General features: G+C 35.2%; 1 non-coding gene across 1 annotated transcript; it reads right to left on the reverse strand.

Annotated features, from left to right (window-relative positions):
* Positions 1 to 1989: 1989 nt before the first annotated feature.
* On the reverse strand, positions 1990 to 2125 carry LOC111825578. Its single transcript, XR_002828769.1, has one exon. It is a non-coding gene; the product is annotated as a small nucleolar RNA SNORA44 (small nucleolar RNA).
* Between the last annotated feature and the right edge of the window lie 15228 nt (positions 2126 to 17353).

Raw genomic sequence — 17353 nt, forward strand, 5'->3', positions numbered from 1 at the left:
TTGTTTCTCCCAGCAAATGCCTGTCTCCCTTCAGATTTAGGGTTAGTTGCTTGTCCTGTGATGTCATTTTTTTCTCATGGCTTTTAGGAAAGATAATTTGCAGTTTGCCCAGTACTTCCCCTCTTACAAAGGTAGGAGCAACACTCATTCCAACTCCACACCTCTCATCTGAAACCAGAAGTCCATTTTGTTTTGTAAAAAGAAAGATAGGTATTCAAAAAATAGTCAATGCAGTTCAAAGGTAACTATATGTTTGTAAAATGTAGTTTTACATATTGAGCCTTTCTACATTTCTGAAAAGAGTAAAATCCCCCTGTAATTTTAACATAATCAGGAAAAATATTAAAAATGATAGAATTATGAACTCAGAATCATGAATATTCAACAAAAGAAATCAGAATGGAAATTTATGGGGGAAAACAGTACATTTGAGAATAAATAATTAAAAATACGATTATGTAGAAACCATAGATAAATGTACTCGTTTCTAGCTCTTGCAGTTTCAAAAATGTATTAGTATAAACACAAAAGGGCACATTTTGATAAATAGTGTCTGCTTTTTTTTTCTTTGTGCCTGACAGAGGAGCCAGAGAAATTTGGACATCATTGACAGCTCATTTGAATTCTGTTTATATTGTTATCCCACAGTTTCATCTCACTCTTGTGGATGTGGGTCTCAAGAGACCATAAAACCCTTCTCGATTTTACCAGTGACTTCTTGGAGAGATCTAGGAGGAAAAATCACTTAGCCTTCCCTTCAATTTTCTTTTTTATCTGCAAAAGGAGAATGGCAATAACTTTTTGTGTCTTCCAAGCCTATTTTGATGACTGATGACATGGCATTCTGTATTCCTTGGAAGAAAAGTGATAGATAAAAGTGCATGTATAACAGAGTAAGATTATAAGTGAAGTTTAGAAACACAAACAAAATTGGAAGGGTGTAAATATATTTCAGTGTGAGTGCCTCAGCCTGCTATTTAACTCATTTTGATTTAACTCTGTAAATTGACTTTTATCTCCCTCACCTACAACAATTATAGGCCTTAAACCAGGATTTTTTCTCACATTAAATATACCTCAGAGGGACTGCTTTTGCTGGAGCCATCCACTGTCACAAGATGACTGAGCGTTAAAAATCCCACCTGCTGTGGAACAGCATGCTCCCAAGTGCCACTGCCAGAGTTAAAAAAATAAAAATACATAGTGGCATTGAATTGCACCAAGGGGGCCCTTCCTCTTGGCATTGCCTTCTAGAACCTGGGTTTAAACCCTCCTTAGGAAGACAAATGGAACACCAGGAGTTTTTAATTTCAATGTAATCAATTTGATCTTGGTGTTATGGAGATTACTATAATATATTTTATAATTTAGGAATGCATCTTAATTATTGACTGTTGTGATATGGACTCTATCAACATTTTGTGCTGTATGAAACTCTACTATTTCTTTATTATGCAAAAATATTTCTTATACTGTAGAGCAATTGGGGAAATTAAGAAATAACTTTGTTTTTCAGTAACAAATAAGGCAGCTTGAGCTTAGACAATGGACACAACAGATATGTGATGACAACAGCTGCTTATTTTATTTGTTTTTTTTTTCTTGAGTTTTGTTTGTAGGACCACATCTCTTGTTAATAATTGACATCTCACAGGGAATATAAGAGGGAAAGTAAAATAATATCATGTAAGGACAAAAGTGGGAAGCAAGACTAAAAAGTCTGACACCAAGGAAATATATATATATATATATATATATATATATATATAGAGAGAGAGAGAGAGAGAGAGAGAGAGCTATATAATAGAGTGATCTTTGTCATCAGGGAAGAAATTATGGTGCTATGAGGAGATTATTTTAAACATATTTTAAACATAATGATGCTTAATTAATGTACATTAATTAGAATGTGTTTATAAACAGCTTCAATTTATTTAAAGCTAGATCTGCCAATATCAAACATGAAAAATAATTATATATATATATATATCTTAAAGGAAAGGTGAGTGACAGACACAGCTGACCTGAGATGAGCTGTCAAAGTCTCTCCAGGTTGCTCTCGAGTGCAGTTGGAGATCCCATAGCTACACATCATATTTTCTTAAGAGTCCTTTGGGCAATACTAGTTATATATTTTACCTCCCATTTTAACTTTTTTGGGGATTAAAATAGCAATAAAAGGTAACATATATTTGAAAAGTGAATTTGTAGAATTTATTTTTAAATGAAAGTAATAAATTCACATATTTTTAAATACACCTTTACCGAAAAATAATGTATATGTATCCCACAGCTCGCCCACTTAAAGAGTACAATTCAATGGTTTATGGTACATTTACAGAGTTGGGCAACCTTCATTCTAATATTATATGTTCCTTCTCAATATTCTTTGCTGCCTTTATCTCTCTTCACAGCTTTTCAATGTCAGAAAGCTCTTGAGTTACCTTAAGCCATCTGTTTTAAGATACACTTGAAAAGCCCTCAGGATTAGTCAGGGTTTTCCAGAGAAACAGAACCAATACACGTAGATATTATAAGAAGGGATTTATTACGGGAACTGGCTCATGTGGTTGTCGTGAAGGCCAAGTCCAATGATCTGCTGTCAGCAACCAGAGATCCAGGAAAGCCAGTGATGTAATTTAGTCCCAGTCCAAAGGCCTGAGAACCAGGGGTGCCAGTGGTTTAAGTCTGGGTCTGAGTCCAAAGGCTGGAGTATTGTGGGGAAGGCTGATGGTGTAAGTCCGCATCCAAGTCTGAGGGCCCAAGAACCAGAGTGCCTTTGTCTGAGGGCAGGAGGAGATGGGTGTCCTAGTTCCAACAAAATTCAAATTCTTCCTTTCTCTACCTTTTTGTTCTATTTAGTTTCTCAACAGGTTGGGTGATGTCCACCTGCATTCCTCAAGGTGCTCTTCTTTAACCAGTCCTACTCATTTAAATGCTAATCTCCTCCAGAATCACCCTCAAAGAAACACTCGGAAACGATGTTTTACCAGCTTCTTGGGCATCCCTTTAGCTCAGTCAAGTTGAAACATAACATTAACCAGTCACATTCTGCTTTATCATATGGCAATGATTCCTTTGTTTGGAAAACAAGGTCCATAATAATCTGTAACCTTTCTTTTTAGGTCATGGTTTTCCAAAGTATTGGCCATTTCTTTCCCATCTCTCAATGTCCCAATATTCAATGTGAAATATCTGTGCATAACATCACTGTAAGTTATACTGTAACTAAAAGAAGAGTAAATAACTATCCTTGAGAAGCAAGAGTGTGTTCATACTGACAAGTCATGATCATAATTTGTAATTTAGGTTTTATTCCTTTTCCTAGATCTCAGAAATATATAATATTTTCTCATTAAAAATTTAGCAGGATTCGATTAGAAACTAAACTCTCTGATTTATAGTATTTTTATTTTTATAGCATTCTTTTCATAATTAAATGTGTCTTGGAAAACTCAATGGTATAGAACAGCTATGAGTTTGGTTGAGGCACTCTGAAATCCTATTGCTTAACCTGTCTTGTGCTTTGGTATCAAAGTATAGAATCTGAATCTCTGTTGTCCTGACAGAGAGTAAGATAAAAATATGACAGGAAACATTGTCTATCTTCTTTCAGCTGCTTAATGACCAAAGAGAATAAAAATGAAAGGAGTAGGAAAAGACAGTAGATGAAAGCCTTCTGGACTCATTCTATTAGATAAAGCAACTGAACAGAGAGAAAAGTGATCACTTTAAGGCAAAGATGCTCTTCTTTCAGCAAGTTTGATAAATTGTTATCCTTCCAGGCAATTTGAAATAATACAATCTCTGTGTCTGAATGGTATAATTACTAGATAATGTTGTGAGCTGTCTGGTAATGCAGAGATCAATCACCCAGAATTGGCGGGATTCACACCTATTTATTTATACCTGGGGTAAAAATCCCAACAGCAATGAGAACAAGAGACTTAAAAAGTAACAACAACAACAAAAAAGTAAGGAAGTTGGATAATGAATACAGATGCTCAGTTTTTAGTTTTTAACCAGTGAAATGTTCATATCTATAAATATAAACAAAGGGCATTGTGAGGTTTACTTTATATAACCCTATGGTATAAAATCAGAATGTAAAAATATTTGAATGTTATTTCATAACTTAAAATACAAAACAACTTGAATCAAACATTTTTATAATTTTTGATTCAAATTAATCAATTTTAATATATATATTTACATATATATATATATATATATATATATATATGAAGTTCCTTAATAGATTGCCTGTCAAAAGTAAGAATAAAAAGAGAAGAACATATAATGTATGTTTAACATAAAAATTTTTGCATTTCTCTAATGGATGAGTAGATGATGGTTAGGTGCAAAGTATTTCATTTCCTCTGGATATAGATACTATATGAAAAAGTACATGAGTCACTATGATACTTGGCTTATAATGGTTAAACTTGAAAATGTACAAAAAACAACAACAAAGAAGTATCATTTCATTACCCAGAGATATTTTCCATATGTGGTAAAGGAAAAACCAAAGAAAACAAAAAAAACATCATCCATTACAAATGGGAACCCTAAATACTGCATTATGACTTTATTTCACATGCATAACTTTCTCTAATGGTTGTAGAAAATTTTAGAGAAAAGATATTATGCTCATAAAGAATCTGTTTCAGTTGCTGAACAGACTCAATCTTCTTCTTACATGGGGCAACCCAGTTTAAATGTTTCATCAGCAATTCAATCTAATTCAATAAAAACTAAACTCATCATTGTCCTCCCAGTAGTCCTGATCCATCTTCATGCTTCCTGTTTTGTTTAATGGTATCATCACTCACCTAATCAACAATCTCAAGATCTTGAACTCTTTATTAATTTTTCTTCTCTCATCATGTCAGCAAATCCCATTTGTTTTCTCTTGACAAAGAATTTAACTTTATTTTTTCATCAAAACAGCAATACCAAGGCCAACATGTTTGTGTTGTCATAGTGTTTTTTTAAGAACCTAACTTCTTATTTCTTTTCTAAATATATTTTTATTGATTTTCAGAGAGGAAGGGAGGGGAGAAAGAGATAGAAGCACCAATGATGAGAGAGAATCATGGATTGGCTGCCTCTTGCATGCCCACCACCAGGGGTAGAGCCTGCAATCTGGGCATGTGCCCCAATGGGGAATCAAACCATGACCTCCTGCTTCATGGGTCCAACTCAACCACTGAGACACCATGGTTTGGCTAGACCTAATTTATTTTAAAACATCCATGACTTATTTATGCTTTTACATGTGGATGGACACGGGGGTTATTTTACCTTTGGAACATTATGAATATCTATTATAAACATCCATTTAAGGTCTGCATGACAGTTGTCAACTGCTTAAGAGAACTGAAATAGGCCAGCAATGGCCCAACTTAAATCTGGAGTTTTAATATTATTATAATGAAAGGGAGACCAATACTGCAGAGCTGTCTCTACTAAAAGTAATAAGTTCTCAATAGTCTCCTAGAACCTACAATAAAGTTTTTAAGACATTAGCTTCAGATGAATACTGGTTATTGGAGCAATAGTTCATATGCAAGAAAAAAGTTATTTTCAGTAAATTTCCCTCAACCTCTTGCTCTGGATCCATTAAAAGTGGGTATGAATAAGTCTCCCCCATTAATGTTATTATAAAGTACAGTGAGGTAATGAAGAATGTAAAAAGCATGACAGAGTGCCAAACCCAGAGGGAGAATGTCTGTCCCTCTTGCTACTCGTCCTTCCCCTCCTCACTATTACTATTGTATTATTGGCACTTGTAATTGTTGTTGTTATTATTATGTTCTGAAGCATCCGGATCTATTTCTTCATTTTGAAAATCCCAGTGCCTGGGGGAATGCCCCCATACATTTGGCCTCTTTATAACTAGGCTTGCAGCCTGGTGGAATAAAATTAGGTTTGAACTTTTGTGAGAAGTTTGTGAGAATTCCCGGGCATACCTAAAACAACAGCTTTATAAAGGTCCCTACAGTTGTGCATTAGGAAGTATGAACAAGAACTGGCTAAATGTGGTTTGTCATGTGTCATATACAATTACCTCAAATTTGTATAATAGACTGTAAAAGTCTTTGAACACTTAAATTACTTTTTTGATGTCCTACCTTAGATTGGTGTGAATTTGGTTGAAACACACTTTTTAAAATTTCATCATTGGCATTCTGAGTAAAGGCAAAAGGGCAGCCTCAAAAGAACTTTCTGCTAGTTGAATGGGACTGTGTACGGGCAGAGCTGCTGTCAGCAGGAAATAAAAAAGGCAAGGGATTCTTTGGGCTAGATATTTTATATATTTGTGACTTAGCCCTTTCATGGTAAATGAGGCTAATAATGCTAATTCATAGACTTGTCGTGGTGATTAAATTATATGTGTAAACTGCTTATTGTCTCAGCTGAATGCTGTAAAATAACTACGTTAGGAGAAACAACAAATACAACTGTTTCATCCAATGGTAAATTGTGTTCTGAATACTTTAAACATTATTCTAACTAACCTATGTCTTAATGTAGTGGTAAATATTAACAAATATTACAGAACAGTAAACTGTACTTTTATAATTGTCAATTTATGGTTATTCATTCAATGATGAAAGCAAAATGCAAAGAGTTGAGTATTTAGTATAAGACACCAAAACTTCCAAATATACACAGAACAATGCGGAAGCCCTTGAATTTTACTTAAATTGAGTAGCATTGCAGTTAATATGAAATCAGTAATAATTGGTCATGAACCTTGAGATTGAGTGAATAGAGGTTTGACTACACAGAACATATTGCTACTGAGCTGTAAAGTATTACCGATAACCTTCCGCTTCTTAGTGAAATTGAGAGTATAGATTTCTCTTTCTAAACTCTGATATGGTTTGGGATTTAGTTACCTTGGAGACTGCCTCTCTACCCTTGCAGAAAAAAAAAAAGGATTACTGGAGAGTTCCTGTGTTTCCAGCTCAGAACAATTATAAAAATAACAGAGTTTCTTTTGAAATATACTCATAGTTCAAATTCTGTACTATAAAACACATCAGAAATATAAACTCCACATCATCAACAGCTATTAATGTACCACTATTAATAGAATAGCCTACTTTTATTGAATGCATATTCTGTTACTGGCACTGTCCTCAGGCTTTACAGGGATATTCTCAATCCTCCCCCAAAACCCCAAACCTTTAAGGAAAGACTATGGTCCTCTCTTTTAAATATGAGAAAACTGAGCTTGTTGGACATAGATTTTCAGGGAATATACTTTTGGTCTATTCTAGAGCCTGTGTTCTCTTCACTTTCTTTCCTATTTGTATGTCTGTGTGCTTCAGAGAGTTGACCGTGGTTGTCATAAACTATACTGTGACTGAATAAGTGTACATGTGCAAGAGGGACAAAATCGGTCCAGTCACTTGAACTCACTGGGGAATTTACGGCTGACTCTCTTCAGTCTCATCTTAGTCAGGAGTAAAGTTTTACATGTCAGTATCCTCCAAACGCACACCTACAAGATTTCCAAGTATTTTATTCACAGTTCATTCTTAAGAACCATCCAGAACTGTTAAAGAAGCACTAAATAGGCAGTTGTGAGGTGGGAGGCATGAATGATTGGAGTTTCAGAAATACTGGACATTCAACAAATCAACTGGACTGATGTTCCATTTACTTAATGTTAATAGTGCTCCTGGGAACAAAATTTCTATACCATTAATATGTCCATTTTATTAAAAATATGAGTGCTATATTACATTTAACTCCCACATTTCATTGCAGTGTTTTGGAATTCACTAGCATGAGACTTTGAAACAGAGAGTATTCTGTTAAATAAGTATGAAATGAAGTATTGTAGATTGTGAATATCCATAATTAGGACACTCACCAGGAGGTGATCAATAATGACTTCTTGTCTTCTTCCATCCCCTCCTCGGCCCTCCCCTTCCCTACCTTCCATTCCTCAAGCTACCTTGCCTTACCTTTTCTTTCTTCCTCCCTAGCTTCCTTTCTTCCTTTCTTTCTGGCTTTCTTCCTTCTTTCTCTCTCTCTCCCCTCCTTCCCCCCCACCCTGCTCCTTCTATCTCTATATTCCTTCTTTACTTTCTCTATTTTCCCCCCTATCTTTTTCTTATTATCTCTTGCTATCATCTATACTCACTACCTATCTATCCAACTACAAGCTGATTCAAAATACGCTCTTTAAAAATAAGATAACAGCACAATTATTAATACTTAAATATGAAGATTACTTTGACATGTGGCTTGATTATGGGTTGGTTACATTTTTCCCAGCTTTGAGATATAATTAACATTATATAAGTTTAAGATGTACAATGTGACTTGATACACATATATCTTGAGAAATGCTTACTACAATGTTAGCTAACATCATTTATCCCACACAATTACCAATTTGTTGTTTTTGTTATGTCAAAACATTGAAGCTCTACTCTCATAGTCATTTTCAAGTCACCAGGCTAAACATTACACCCCAGAACTTTTTCATCTCACCCCTGGAAGTTTGTATACTCTGAGCAACATCTCCCCACTTCCCCCACCTACCAGCCTCTGGCAACCACTTATACTCTTTCTTTCTATGAGTTCAGCTTTTTTAGATGCTGCGTATAAGTGAGATCATACAGTATTTGTCTTTCTTTACTGTCTGACTTATTTCACTTAGCATAATGTCCTCAAGGTTCATCCATATTTTTACCAATGACAGGATTTACTTTCATTTATGGCTGAATTAATAATCATTCTATAAATATACATGCTATCTACCTCTCTACCTACCTGCCTATACCACATCTCTTTTAATTTATTCACTCATCCATCAGTGGACTCTTAGGTTGTTTCCATGTTTTGGCTATTGTGAATAATGCTACAGTGAACATGGGATTAAAGACCTCTCTTTAAGAGAGTGATTTCAGTTAGATAATTGGTAAATCAATTTTTAATTTTTCAAGAAGCCTTCAAACTGTTTTCCATTGGGCCTGTACCAATTTATATTACTAACAACAGTGCACCCACTTTTGACATTTCTTGTATTTTTATTTTAGTTTATTTGTAATAGATTTTTATTGATTTCAGAGAGGAAGGGAGAAGGAGAGAGAGAGATAGAAACATCAATGATGAGAGAGAATCACTGATTGGCTGCTTCCTACATGCCCCACACTGGGGATCAAGCCCCCAACCCAGGCATATACCCTGACCAGGAATCCATGGTTCATAAGTTGACTCTCAACCACTGAGCCATACCAGCTGGGCTCTTGTCTTTTTATAATACCACTAGTGACCTGGCGTACAGATTCATGCACATTGAAAGAAATTAATTAGAAGGTGGCAGGCAGGGTGGGACTGGGCAAGATAGGCCGGACACGCCCTGGATCAACCTCCTGCAGTCCCTCCCTGGCTGGCCGCACCTGGGGTGGCACCGTGGCAGATTGAGTGGGGTCCCTCAGTCAGGTGAGGTCCCTCGGCCTGGCCTTCGGGGAATAGGCCAAAACCGGCTCTTCTACATCCCCCGAGGGGTCTCAGAGTATGAGAGGGCACTCTGCAAAGTTGCTGTCATACAGGGTGTGGAATGCAAACGCAAGTGCAGTAAACCAGATTTGGGCCCGACAGTGCCCCAGCAATAACATAACCCAAGGCTGAAGGTGGAATCGAGTGGCCCCAAAAGGAATTGGGCTCCCTCCTCTCTGGTTTTGGGGTGCGACACCTGAGAACCGCAGCTCCTGATTGAGTGTCTGCCCCCTGGAGGTCAGTGTGCATCATAGCAACTAGTCGGATGGTCGGACTCTTAGCATATTAGCCCTTTATATATATATATACTAGAGGCCCAGTGCACAAAAATTTGTGCACTGGGGGGTGGGGGTTCCCTCAGCCCGGCCTGTGCCCTCTCGCAGTCTGAGACCCCTCGAGGGATGACCACATGCTGGCTTAGGCCCGCTCCCCGGGGAATTGGGCACAAGCTGGCAATCAGACATCCATATGGCAGCCCAGGAGCCCTCAGGGGATGTCCACTTGCCAGCGGGGAGCAGGCCTAAGCTGCAGTCGGACATCCCCCAAGGGGTCCCAGATTGGAGAGGGTGCAGGCTGGGCTGAGGGACCCCCCTGCCCCCAGTGCATGAATTTCATGAGCCTTTAATATATATATATATAATCAATAAATGTGTCTCCAAATTCCAGTGATAGTGACTATGATAAACTTTTTTAGTCAAAATATCACATATAGAAATAGCTTCTGAACCAGGCTACTAAGTGGTTAAGTATGCAGAGTCCACATTCATCAGCCATGATTCATCATGGTTTGCTAAACCCATATAACCAAATTAAATGAGGATATTTAGGATCACACTACTACATCGTCATATTTTTTTTTGGGGGGGGGGGGGGGGGGGGGCTCATCCGGGATATCGTTCATATATTTGATAGTAAAACTAATCTCTTCAATAATTCTAGGGATGCAGTATTGCTTTTTATTTCAAGCTTGTTGGAAGGGAGATAGGTTCAGTTCAGTTTCATTTGGCTCTCCCACACAAGTCAGGAAACCAAGACAAGAGGCGTTCTGTCATTAAATATGTTTATTCCATTTATATATTCACCTGAGATACTATTTTGAACTTTAATTTTATTTATCAATATATGATTTTAATGATTAGAGATATCTGCTAATTGTGCTTTAGACCCAAATTTATAATTGCAAATGCTCAGAGAATATTATAATTATCCAACAGCAATAGCAGGAAAAGACGGTGTGGCCTCTCATTGCTGCTGGCCACAGTTTTGTAGTCTCCTGTTTTACTAAGTTTTAGCCCCAGATTGAGGGTCTGCACTTGACTTGGAGGTCTCAGATTCACCCTAAATTAATAAAAGTCCACAGTTTAGTCAAGTTTCCCTAAATTTAATATTGGATTTGCCTATAAAACAGTCTGAGTTTTGCAGTTTGATCATTTCTGTTTTTACACCTTTTGTGTATTTTTTTTTTTTGGTTTGTTTTATTTCTTTGGTGAGGGCATTGGTTGCTTGCCTTATTTTCTTGTAATCTTAGCAATGGATTAACTCTTATGTTTATTGTATTTTATGCTGTCTAGTTTTATTGTAGACTGACATTCTTTTAGAAGTCTATACATAATTATTAATAAAAATGAAATACAAATTTTATTGTATGTATTTTTATATAATTCATATTAATATTTTAATTTTAGCATAAGTTATAGTAAAACAATGAAGGAGGAAATATAACACAGTTCCCCTAAAGAAAAATATGGTTAAATTTAGTTGAATTTCCTTGCAGTCTTATTATCATTTAAAACTATACTATTGAGTACCCTATATGTTATATTTCAAGCAGTTCAAATAATCTTCATGTCCAGAACTTTTATAAATTTTGTTATCAAGAAATCTAGTATTTTCCTAACAACCCTATAATAGATATAGTAGTATGCTTAGACCATAGAATTTCTTCCTTTTACTTAAAATAAATCTGATTTTGATTAGATATCCAACCTTTTTATAGGTAGCATGGATACCCTATAGGTTTATAGATGTCACAATGAAAACGAATAACATGTCCTTCATCAGAGATCTCACTTATGCTGAGTCATTTAACTTACTGGTAATTTTTTCGGGAATAGAAATGTAATGAAATTCAGACCACAGAGAATCATAAAGTTTGCTTTTGGAAAGGTTTTCCTTCTGTAATCAGTAATTATTTCTAGAAACATTCTGGTTCTACAATTGATGTGAAGGGGAACATGGGTAATCCTGATCATTCTTGGCAATTATTCTATAGCTATGTATAGAAGCAATTTTAAAAGATGTTAGTACTGTGGCCAATGGAGCTAAGAGAGAATAGAACCTGAGCCTTTATAATATCACTACAGGCCAGGCCGAGGGACCCCACCAGTTCACGCATCCATGCACCGGGCCTCTAGTATGCATATAAGATCTTTGGTTAATTTCTTCCTGCCCTCCCCACTTCCCTCTGAGATTTGTAAGTCTGTTCCATGTTTCCATGCCTGTGAGTTGAGAGTCTGCCCCCTGGTGGTCAGTGTGCATCATAGCTACTGGTCAAACATTCGAATGGTCAAAGGGTTGCTTAGGCTTTAATATATATAGATGAGCTTCTGAATTGACAATATCTGAAGACTGGCTTTCTTTTAGACTTCCTTTATTTCAGCTTTTCATAGTTGCCATGTTTAAGCTATTTGAATGAGGGTATCTTCAGTCAGCATCCTAAAGGAATCAAATATTTGCAGCAGAAATGGAAAATTGAAAATTACCTTCTAAAATATGGTATTAGTTGAGTAAAATTGATACAAGGCAATGATAATTCTAATTTTCTGACACAGAAATCTGGGAGTGCTAGTATTCTATAAAAAAACAACAACTTATATTTTACTATTGCTTGTTGAATATTGAGACTTATACCAACTCTTGGTGATGGCTGAGTCATCATGAATCTTAATATAAGGAAAATTTATGACATATGACATTGAACTAGGTTGAACCTTTTCTATGGCATTACATGACAACTTAAAATAAAGGTGACATTTAAATATGAGAAATAAAAACATGTTTGCTAAGAGGGTCCATCTTTACTTGTGGATTATAATCAAAGTTTAGTAATCAGGGGACAGGAGGATTTAGAAAAGCCATGGCTTATCAGGAAAACAATATAAAAGTTTGAGAATTTGGGAGAAAATGTGATTGGAACATAAAAACCTTTCCCAAACACCTCCTGTACAGCACTGTGTGATGGATAAAGGGGAGGACTTGATTATTGTAGTGATTTAGCTGTCTAAAGCAAGGATGCACCTTCCAGAGGCAATTGGTTAAATCACCTAGCAGATGAGACTAAGGCAGCAGTTCTCAACCTGTGGGTCGTGACCCCTTTGGGTACGAACGACCCTTTCACAGGGGTCACCTAAAACCATCGGAAAACACATATATAATTACAAATTATTTTTGTGATTAATCACTATGGTTTAATTATGTTCAATTTGTAACAATAAAAATATATCCTGCATATCAGATATTTACATTATGATTCATAACAGTAGCAAAATTACAGTTATGAAGTAGCAACGAAAATAATTTTATGGTTGGTGGTCACCACAACATGAGGAACTGTATTAAAGGGTCACGGCATTAGGAAGGTTGAGAACCACTGGACTAAGGGGAAGGAAAATATTAAATTAAGGTTCAAACAAAGCACAGAGCTTGTTATGATAAACCAGAAACTTCTAGATTCATAGCCACAAACAATTTCTGATGATGTAGTTTTGGTTACTGAGTTGATTGAAAACAAGTAGAATGGACAACTAGTTTTGAAACAACAATATTATTAAAGTGACTCCAAGTTAGGTTAGAGTATATAAGTATTAAATCTTCTAAATCAAACACCAGTCTCAAGAATTTTCACCTACACAAAGTATGTTGATAAAGTAATGCAGCACCCAAAAAAGAACTACTTCTATAATGTCCACTCTAATGTATCACAGAGACAACAGACATGACTGGACTCTGAGAAGGGAGAACAAAAGCTGTTTGATTCACAGGCAAAGAAAATCACTCCCCTGACAGAGCAGGAAGGTGATGTAGCCCCGTCCAATAAGTACTGGATATTACAGGACAAGGGCACATTTGCCCATTGTTTTTCTTTAAAAAAGGGAGTGTTGTTTTATTATCATGCTTTTCACCACTTTGTATTTGTGCACATTTAAAGAAGACAGATGTCACTGGGTCATTATTAGGAGCTACATCTAGACATGATGCAAAGGACTGCGTGCTACCCAGAGATCTCGTACTTCCGGTTAATAGCAATAATTTGGATTTTTTTTCCTTTTGGGGAGGAATTGAGAGACATATTACACGTGGTTATGAATATTTCAAAAATATTTTTGTAGAATATATAGAATGAAGATACATATATGGAATAAGTATCTTGAATAGCCAAAGAGTTTGTAATATCGGATTTTTATAGCAGCTTACCCATCCATATTCCCTAGTCCTTTCAATTCCCTATTGGAAACTGAACCCATTTCCCCCAAATATCCACCCACTCTCTGAAACTTATATAACTTAGTAGAGACTTATTTTTTCCTTTTTTAAAATTTTTAAAAAAATATTTATTGTTAAAAGTATTACATATGCCCCCCTTCCTCCCCCGTTGACCCCTTCTAGCTCCCCCCCACCCAAGGCCTTCACCACCCTATTGTCTGTGTCCAAGGGTTATGCATATATGATACAAATTCTTTGGTTGCTCTCTTCCCACACACCCACCCACTCACCCTCCTCCTCCTTCCCTCTGAGATTCCTCAGTCTGGACTAAGTGGGTTCTGTTTATAAGTCACAGTATGTATCTTTCTACCTGTTAGTAATAGGTTGGATCCTAGATGGGATTTATTCAGAACAGAGCTGAGAGTCCTCGGAGGGCTTCTGGGAAGCTTCTCCTTGCTCTTCAGCAGAGAACCTAAGAATAGGAGTAAGCCTCCAACGCTGATTGATACTGGCAGTCACTTGTAACCCTGAGGGCAATGAGTCTTAGCATAAAACCTACCCTGAGGACAGTAGAGTTAAAAACAGATAAATCCAATGACTCTGATGATCTCATTACCTCATGCATACAATGAGCCTAGAAATCTGCTCTAACTTCCAGTTCTTTGAAATAATAAATGTTCTCATTGTTTTAGCATGTTTATATAAGGCTTCCTATTAATTAAGCTAATTCATTCTAAATAATATAATTTTATTCCTTATTCATTTATTTCCTCTGGGAAACCTAGAGCGTGCTTGTGATCATTCTCTAAGGACAATTTCTAAGAGTATCCACACATATCCCATATAGCAAGCATCTCTGTCATCCATTCTTACAGAAAACTAAGTGCTTTTTACTTCACTCTGTGTCATCTTTCTTGTGAACAGAATGGGCTGTACATGTCTGACCCCATTTCTGGACTATCTAAGTACATAGCCATGTGACTTTAGGTTTCTTTACTGAGAAAAAATTTGTACTGGGTACTTATTTTAATGACTGAACATTCTATTTCATGACAGAATATTCTATTTCATTTGTTTTTGTCAACAGGGAGAGTTGAGTGCTCAGAGGAAAATGATAACCAAAACAATATAACATTTTCTCATGTTTGAGAATATTAATATTAAATATTTATTCTAAAATACTTTGTATAATAAATGATTGGAATTGAATCCTATGTATAAATTTTAATTTATTTATCCTTCTGCAATTTTTATAGTTAGATTTTATTGTGACTTTTGCTTTTGGAAGTAGCGAATCTATGAATATTTTTATACAAAGTCACTATCATTCACTACGAATATGATTTGAATATCTATCTTGAGCAAGGTACTTATGCATTTCAGGTTTAGTACTGAATATTTATTACGGAATTTGGTTCCTGTCATCATGGAGCTTTACACATTAGTGAGGAGGGAAACATAAAATAATATCTCACAATGTCTTATTTTTTGTGATAAATACTATCCAACAAATGTATACTATTATATAAGACAATGGAAATGAGGATATGGAGAAAAATGAACCCATGTACCCTGTTGGTAAATTCACACATTCATTATGGAAAACAGTATGGAAGTTCCTCACAAAATTTTTAAAAAATAGAAGTTTCTTATGATCCAGCAATTCCACTTCAGAGTATATATCCAAAAGAAATGAAATAAGTATTTCAAAGAGATATACACTCCTATGTTTATTGCAGTATTATTTACAGTAGCCATACTGTTTTGTATGATCTCATTCATGTGTGGAATCTAAAATAGTTATACTCACTGAAGCAGAGAATAGAATGATATTTTCCAAGGTGAGGGTGAGAGGGTGAAATGGGGAAATGTTGAAAAAAAGGGTACAAGGTTTCCATTATGCAAGGTGAATAATCTCAGGAGATCTAATGTATAGCAGTATGACTACAGTTAACACTGTTTATATACTTGAAACTTGCTGAGAGGATAAGTCTTAAGTGTTCTTACTGCATACACACAAGCAAATGGTAACTATGTGAAGTGGTAGATATTTTAATTATCTTGATTGTGGTGATTATTTTATAATTTTTACATATATCAAAACATCAAGTTTTATATCTTAAATATATATAATTTTTATTTGTCAAGTATACCTCAATAAATAAACTGTAAAAAATAAGAATAAAAAAGTTAGGTAAAGATATTTGTATAGTTAATTTTTCTGTAAATTTTAAATAACAGTTAATTCTAGTAATATTTAACCCATTCCAGCCATGGAATAAAATATAAAATTATTTGGCTCATTTCATAAAATGAGAATATAGCAACATGAAAAAATTATGATTAAATCCTAGTCCTATATCAAATATAATTTATGTTTATATATACTATACTACAATATAATATAATGTAATATAACATAATGTAATATAATATAACATAATACAATATACAATGTCTGAGAGCATGATATGTTATGGCAGAGTAGAATTTATTTGAAGATGGTAAAGTTAACTCAATAGCAAGTATACTATCAGTACATCCCATTATAGTCGTAAAATAAAACCTAAATTCCTTTCCCTAATATGCAGGTAGATTTCTTGGTAGCCTTTAAAAATCATTTGCAATAAAATGTCTAAGCAAATTAGAAATTGTAATACAAATCATTTTAAATTTTATTAGTAAACACCATTTTAGATAATGGAACTCTAAAGTCTTCACCAAGTAAGACTCAATTGTAAGACCATTGTGCATATGTTTTCTGTTACAATCAATAAGAGAACATGAAAGAGTCTGACCAGTGTGGCTCAGTGGTTGAGAGCTGACCTATTAACCAGGAGGTCACAGATCAATTCCTGGTCAGGGCAAATGCCCGGTTGTGGGCTCTATCCCCAGTGTGGGACATGTAGGAGGCAGCCAATCAATGATTCCCTCTCATCATTGATGTTTTTCTCTCTCCCTCTCCTTTCCTCTATGAAATCAATAAAAAATATATAAAAATTATCTTTATAAATATAAAAAATGAAGAGTTCAATATTTTGATGTGAGTTTTTTACTTATAAAAACTAAAAGACTCAATTTTTTAAAAAAATATAGTAAAATGTCTAGGTAAATTTAATAGATATAAAAATAATTTATAACTAGGTCTTTTCTAATAGAAGTAGTAATAGGATTTTTAAAAATCTATTGAACACAATAGAAAATTCCATTTAACACAATGTAAGACTGGAATGAACTTAAAAGACAAGTACCTGATTTTTATGAAGAAAGCAATATGGTTTTATTGAAGGGCGTAAAACAAAACCTGAATGAAGGAAAGGAACATACCATATTATTTGATAGAAAT

Source organism: Myotis lucifugus, unplaced genomic scaffold (genome assembly GCF_000147115.1).
Source record: "Myotis lucifugus unplaced genomic scaffold, Myoluc2.0 scaffold_0, whole genome shotgun sequence".
In the NCBI taxonomy this organism is placed as follows: domain Eukaryota; kingdom Metazoa; phylum Chordata; class Mammalia; order Chiroptera; family Vespertilionidae; genus Myotis; species Myotis lucifugus.